Genomic DNA, 7,972 nt, shown 5'->3' with positions numbered 1-7,972 from the left:
ATAAATGCCTTTGCTTTTCTCCTTAAGTATATATTTTGTAAAGCAGTCCATATCAAGACACACCACTTTTTTACATCAGGCTTTTTAAAGTATTAGGCATGTTGTTCTACCACATTCAAGTTCTGTGATTTATTTAAGTTTCCTCACCGTCGATATTTAGATCATTTCTATCCGTAGTTCCTTCGCTTACTGAGTGTTGGTGTCAGTAAGGGCCTGTGCAGAGCATGAAGTTTAAACTGAGCACGTGCACCCACTCCATCCACTGTGACTCTCTCCAGAAAACCTTTCCGGTCCCCTCTGCTCACCTCTCCTTTGCTCAGTGTCCTGGTGTTACTTCTTGTTGGGTTTCTCTGCAGAACCATTTCAGTGCTTGGCCCATGATGTGAACTGGATTAGTTTTCTGTTTATTTTTCTCTCTTTAGGTCGCTTTTGAAGACCTTTGAATTTTAAAGTAAGGGTGACAGTATGGTAATGGCCCTTAATGGGTCACTTAGCATAGACATTTTGAGTCAAATATACTTAAAAGACTGTGTTAACTGTGACTCTAAAGAAGTGAGATTGAGTTTTTTAAAAAACACACACAAGATGCCAAACCTGTGCTGCCCTTCAAAATGTTCACTTTGGGATGTCTCTACCTACCTCAGCAGAGTGCAATGTCTCAAATATTAATACTTTTTGGGAATTCTTTTGGAATTTCCTCAAAGCCAGTTTTGAACTCCTTCTGAAAAGAAACCTCTTTACTTCTTGATCACACTTCAGTTTCATGTAGTGACAACCACTACATAAATTAGTGAGTAAAATGAATGACTATTCAGAACTGGTATTTCTTTTGATTGCATCTTTCCAGTGGAGCATACCATTAATATTTGTAATGATAGCAATCAGTTTAAATTAAACATTGTATGTTTCACTTCTGATAGTAAAATTAGTGTTTATTATGTTTTATATAGTATATCTGTGCTTATATATGCAATAAACACAAATACTAACTGTTGAAAGAAAAGAAAAGAAAAGAAGAGAAAAAATAAGAGCCAATATTTTATAAGATAGTAGTATACAGTGCCATAGTACATATATAAAAAACTGTATATATTTGCTTATTCACTGTGTATTAAGTAAATACTCATCACAGTGGTGTGTGTTTTATGACTAAATCATGACACATTATCTTTGGACTGTAGACTGTGCTTTGGGGAGCCTAGAAAAATAGAACAGCTTCATTCAAGTTAGAATGCCATTTATAAAATAAAATGCACCACTTAACCCAGAAATTCACTACTTTCTATTTTCCTTTCTTTCTTAAGTTGCCCCCTCCAGCATCTCAGTGAGATTTTTTTGCACAGTCCCATGTGTACAATATGTTGCTCCTCTTTTCTTTCTATATAGTTTGTCCTTTGAGACAACAAGAGGCTATTAGGAAAAAGAAAAGCATTTTTGAAATTACTGAGTTTCATAGGCAATTAGAAAAGTTCAAAAGAATGCCTTGACCCTGATTCTAAAAGAAGGGGTTGCATCATTATGGTACTTGAAAGTGAGAACTTTTACTCTGTTAGGATCTTGCCAGAGATTCAGTTCCCACAGTGGCCCCAGGTAAGCACAATGACTCTGATAAATACACATTGGTCAGATTGTGTGTAGTCTCTCTGTTAATCACCTGGTGTTTTATGTTCGCTTCACGAAAACTTTTAAAAGTCACAACATTTTGATGCTACCTGGGTACAGGTTTCTGTACCTTGTTGGTACCAACATGTACCTTAGGTTTAATTTGGGGCTTAATAAAATTGAAGATACAGAGTTTGAAACTGGGTGGATCTTGTGGAATAGCCATTTCAAAATTAGGTTCATTACTAAATATAATGTGCAAAGGCAGGATATACACAGAGAAAACCAATCTAGGTGAGTCTACTGCTTGATTAACTTATCATTGAGAGCATGGACTCTAGAGTCGACTTCCTGAGTTCAAATCCCAGCTCTGTTACATTATGGCAGCTCACATAGCCTCTCATCTGTAAAATGGGGGTGAAAGTAGGGTTTTGGCATAGACCTATTGTGAGGATAAGTGAAAGCATCTTCAAAGAGCTCTTAGAATAGTGTCTGGCATATAGCCAGACCTTAATAAATATTAGTGCCTGTTAATATTAGTGATCATTATCAACACAAAAGTGGGCTATAAAAGCTTACTTTTCTCTTAATAATGAACTACCTATATTTGGACTCTGATTTTCATTAGGACTTTTTGCACCTTAAGAGCAGAGATTGGTTTGTTTTCATCTTTGTATTGTCAGTGCCTGAAATAATAGCACCAGGTAATAATGACTAGTAAATAATAACTTAGTAAATAAATAATGATTAATTGAATAAAAATGGAGGTCACCTACATATCCCCAAATGGCCCTGACATATTGAATAAATCATTTGATGTTGTATCTTAATCAATGTCTGATTTTGATATTGGATACAATATTTTAAAACTCGATGATGATATTGTCTCATAATAGGTGGACTGAATAACCATTTATTGGGGAAGGCACAGTGAAATTCTCTAGGCCTACTATGTGCCAGATTTTGTTCATGGTACTTTCTAATACTCTAGTGGCCATGCTGGGACTTGAACCCAGATCTTCAGATACAGCATCCAGTGTTTCTCCACTGTACCATAATCTTGAGATGTACCCATGTGGCCCCCAGCAGCTGAATACATCAGACTTCATCCACTTCAACTGGATGTGTGTGGTAGTTATCTTGAGCATCTGGAAAATGGAAAATTATATTTTAGAAGATCTTTCCATTCCTATAAGCAGTTGAGATTTAGACGAAATGTTGTCTCCTCTGTGAAACCTTTCTTGACTCTCTAAACTGTTGAAAGTCCTTTCTCTATATCCCAATGAAATGTTTCTAAGTCTCTTATCATGTTCCTCTCAGCAGTTCGTAACCTTGCTCGAAAGTTTCCATTTAGACATAGAGCTCCATGCAGGCAGGGACCAAGTCTTCAGCATGTGTGGTTATGAACCTCCTCATACAATGTGTAGCACATAGTAAGAAGTTTCATAAATGTTCACTTTGCTAGTTGGATGGATGGAACTGGATGACAAACATGAATATTCTCTGGGGTCTGCCTCAACAATACACCTATAGAAATGAGAAAGTAAGCACAGCTTGTATAAAATAATTGTTTAGAGCACCTGAATAGTGTGATTCTTATTTATATTCTAGTCTTCTGGGAAGGATGAAGAATTAGGGTCAGTCATTCAGTCTTTCACAAACATTCTTTGCATTAGAGTCTATAGGTTTACGAGTCAGGAACGCCAGAGCCAATGAAAGGGGCCATTTTGACTTCACTTGCCTTTACATGTTGCCTTGCATTGCAAATTGATCTCTGTTGCTCAAGAGTTTAAATCCTTTGATATCACAAACTGATTGTTTTCCAGTCTCAGTGTAAGCAAAGTAGAACCCTTGCAAGTTGAATAGTTGGTAAAGGCAAAAGCCAGGGCACAAACCTAATTATGTCAACAATTATGACAGCACTTCTTGTTTCTGGCCTTCTCTAGCTTAAGAGTGTAGAGCTTTGGATAAGTTTATATTATTAACACTTTTAGAAACTCCTTCTAAATGTTCATTTTATATCCAGTTGTTTCTGGTCATTTCAAACATAAATGATTTTTAAATTGCTTTTTAAAAGCTCCCAATCCCTTCAAAAAAAAAAAAAAAATCCAAGATATAGGAAAGGCCCAGTTTTCAGCCTGTTTGCCCTGCTGAATTTTTAAAAATCTTTTAAACACCCTTTAGTGAACTTGTCTTCTCAGTTGAGAGTTCCATGCTGTGATAGGAGGAATTCAAGGAGACAAATGTGAGACGTTTCCAATATAATTCGGGCACACTGTGTTCTGGGATAGGGCATGTAATTTCTAAGTTAGATTTTGGTACCTCAGGGACAAGATGTACAAAAATATTTCTTATCTTACCCCATGAACTTAAGAAAGAAAATAATTGTGCTCAATTAAGTATTTTTAGAAAGTTCTAGAGAAAAAAAATATTCAATTGAACATTCAAGGTAGTTTTTGGCTGCTGTCCATTATAAAATATACTAGGTACTTCAGGGGACAAAAAGATAAATGTAATGAAATGAGTGGCAGCAAAAGTCTGATATTGAGCACAAGACAGTAGATATATTCAAGACGGCACCAGGAAGGGGCTCTGAGAGGCCAGAGTGCTATGTGGTAGAGGCACTGAGGGGCAGCAGCTTCGGTTGACCTGGACATGAAAGTCTGGGCACTGGACCTTATTTGTTGGAGATTGAATAGATTTTCATTGGATGGAAATCTGAAGAGATCATTGCCCCTTTCAGCTGTTAAAAAAATGAATCTCTTTCTTTTCTTTTTTATTGAACACTAGAGAAGTTTAATTCATGATTTTTTGTTCTTCATTTTTTCTTCTGCTTTACTGGCATTTTGAAAAAAAAAAAGTTAGTTCCTAGTTTGGCAAGTTGTTTAGCTTGTGGGAGAGGGCAGTGTGGACAGAGCATGGCTACTTAAGAAGTGGTGGGGTGGGTTTTTCTAGTAGTCCTGCATGAGGTGCTCCTAGAAATGCCACATGATGCCCTCATGCCCTTAGTAGAAGTATGTAGCCTCTCAGATTGTGACTCATTGACTCATAGACATAGAAATACTACCAACCACTTTTAGAAATTCTCTGGTCAAATTTTATCATGAATTATCTGCCCAGACTCATACTCACACAAGAGCTTTAATTAATAAATATATAGAGAGATTTATGATTTTAAAAGCCAAGAGGCTAGAGAAACATCCAGATGTTCAGATATCCATCATGGAGAATTGAAATGATTCTGTAACTTGACCATGATTTTCACTAAGCATTATTATCCATGATAGTTTGTTCATCATTGCCTTGTGTATTAGTTCATCCATTCATTCTCCCTCATTTGTTCATTCATATTTACATATACATGCCAATCATTTTTTAAAAGTCTACTCTGTGGACTGTGCTAGATGCCCAAGATGTAGAAATAAGTTAGAACCAGTCTATGACCTCAAGTAGCTCACATACAGTTTCCTGTCTTCATGGAGAAGCCCCCACCATATGTTGAATGCCTTCTAAAATGTGTCCACATGTTCTTTGTCTCATTTTGCACACATCACATTGTAATAAGTATGAAAGATAAAGCCTACCCCCAGGTCCTGGACGGCCTAAGTTTTTAAGCCAAAGAGAGACGTTTAGATGGTTTACTAGTTTCTCGGGGCTGCCGTAACAAATTACCATGCACTGGTAACTTAAAACAACAGAAATTTATTCTCTCACAGTTCTGGCTAAAAGTCTGAAATCAAGATGTCATCAGGAAGACTCCTTCCTTGACTCTGCCAAGCTCCTGACAGTTCCCAGCGACAATTGGCATTCCTTGGCTTGTAGCTGTGTCACTGCAACTCTGCCTTTTTCTTCCCATGTCTTTCTAACAAGAACACCACTCATTATAAGGACACCTCCTAATCCAGTATGACTTCACCTTAATTTAATTGATTATGTCTGCAAAAGTTGTATTTCCAAGTAAGGTCACATTCTGAGGTTCTGAGTGGACATGAATTTTGGGGTAAACTATTCAACCCAGTACAGATGTCGTCATAGGTAATGCCGTAATGTAAGCAACACAGGGGAGATGTGAGAGGATATTTGCAAGAACTATCATATTCAAATTTTTCAAGAAGGAAAGCTAACACAGGTTTTTCGAGAATTGGTGAGTGAATAAAATATGCTGCAAGAGACCTCAAGATAGTTTTATGTTGCCTTCATCCAAATTCTTCACTGTAAAGTTGAAGAAACTTAGCTATGGACCTGATACTGGTGATCTGAAACCACGAATCCAAATGAGATTGGGACTAAGTGTGAAAAAGGCAGAAAAACATGATAAAGATAATAGTAAAGCTTACCATTTAACAGTATGGCTCATCTCTGGAAGGTGGGATAGTTCAGGGAACTTGGTATATGGAGATGAGATTGTTCTTCGCATATGGAGATGGGATTATTCTTTTTGATCAGAGCTTAAGAACAGACAGATAAGGATATAAATAATAGCCATATTTTTCTTTTGTTTAAGAGATATTGCTTTCCAGACATACAGGATTTTCTTAGGAGTTATGTAGACTATAAAAGAACAAGATACGATCCTCAGTTTAGGGCAGAGGCAATATGCCGTGAAAGCTTCAGAGATCACAAATGAGCAGTGCTGGGAAGTATGTAGGCAACCCGTAGATAGATTTTGCCCAGTAGACAGCGTTTTAGAAAACTTTGAATTAGATGCCAGTGCTTAGAAATTGGAAGCTTTTACATAAAAATATGGGCTTGTGGAACCTGGCTCCAAGCGTCAGTGGACTCAGCCATCCTGTACACATGAAACGATTGTGGTAGAAAGAACTAGGCTAATGCTGGTCTTGCCTGTTATGGCTGCATACAAATGTAATGCCATAGTAGCAGCATCCTTGGGTCTACAGACTTCCTTTAATCACAACTGCCCTAGTCTCAGTCCCATGCCTTCTGGTAGAATTATGAAGCATGGCATGAACTGTTAAGCAAAATATGCTTGAAATTTCCAGAGGCATCTTTAGGTGACTTTCCAGAGTTCTCTGTTAATCTTAGAAGAGGAGGTTAGAGGAGGGAAAATATTAGCTTTCAAAAGCTAAGATATGGGTGGCTTATAAATTTTGTGCCTCAGATGTGGCTCAGTTAATATACCCAGTTTGCTTTCATAAATGTGATGATAGTTACCAATTACGCTTATAATTTGTATATCGTGTTTCCTTGGATGCAACACAGTGAAGTAAAAGCTTTGTATACAAACAGATTTCACTGGAAAAATCAAATCATTTGACTATTAGAAAATTATATATGATCAGCATTCCGTGTGAGACAGTCAGAAAGTAAGAAAACAGGGTGCCTACCTCCAAAATATTAGTGTTGGTACCTGAGTGGGGAGATGGTATTTATTGTATGTAAACTTTCATTTTTTCCTTTTTGTTTTGCTGTTGATAGATTTACTCTTGAGTATGATTGAATTTAATCCCTGCAAAATTCTTCCTTAGAATTATTAAGGGCATTGCTAGTTGATTATTTTTCTCCCTCAGTGTTATTTGAAGAAGTCTTCATATAGAACTGCACTGAATTGGTATATCTGGGATATTATAAAGATAGATTTCCTTCCTATATATGGCTTTAGGGAGCTGATTTTAGTCTTTGGTTTATTACCAAGATACTTTCTCTCATACACATGATAGTATATGTGATGATTGGATATACAAGATAGCTGGCTCATGAAAGCCTATTTACTCCCTAGGCATGTAGACTAGTAGTAACAGAACCATAGAACCTTTTCTCAGAATGTTATAGAAGAAAATGTGGTCATTGTTCTATGTGTAGTTGTCAGTAAGTGAGAGAACAGAGATGACCCCAACTCCAAATCATTGGGAAGGGGCTGATGGAAGATATACCAAAGGTAGTTAGTCAAAGGGCTGGAGGTGACAAGATACCTAGAGAAGCCTCTAGGGACACTTCTTAGTAATGAGCCAACTCTCCAGTTTCTGCTTTGCTTTTCCATGTCTGCTCTGGGGATGCGTCCTGTGAGGGGCATTTGACCAGCATTTCCTTTCATCCCTTGCTCAGTGTGGACAAGGGAAACATTCCATGACCTCCTCCCCTTCTTCTTCTTTCCCCAGAACAAAGATCAGCTCTTTCAAGATTTCTGAGTTGCTTTTACCTTTTAATTGATGGCTTGTCCCTCTGTCTCCTGTTTATTTTTCCTCCATGTGCTGTGGAACAAAAGCCCTGAGTCATAGAATGGACTCAGGTCCATTATATCTTTAATGGAGTTAAGGATTATAGGACTGGTAAAATCTAGATTGTTTATTTTTAGGATACTTCTAGCAAGGGTGATATGTTAGCCTTAAGTCACTCATATACTTTTTATTGG

General features: G+C 37.2%; 1 protein-coding gene across 21 annotated transcripts in view; it reads left to right on the top strand.

Moving 5' to 3' along the window:
• Nucleotides 1-7,972, top strand: part of APBB2 (amyloid beta precursor protein binding family B member 2) — a 338,648-nt gene that overhangs the window by 168,667 nt on the left and 162,009 nt on the right. The window lies entirely within an intron of this gene.

This window comes from Pteropus vampyrus, unplaced genomic scaffold, assembly GCF_000151845.1.
Source record: "Pteropus vampyrus isolate Shadow unplaced genomic scaffold, Pvam_2.0 Scaffold79, whole genome shotgun sequence".
NCBI lineage: Eukaryota > Metazoa > Chordata > Mammalia > Chiroptera > Pteropodidae > Pteropus > Pteropus vampyrus.
The sequence above is the reverse complement of the archived record's forward strand: the minus strand, read 5'-3'. Positions and strand labels throughout refer to the sequence as shown.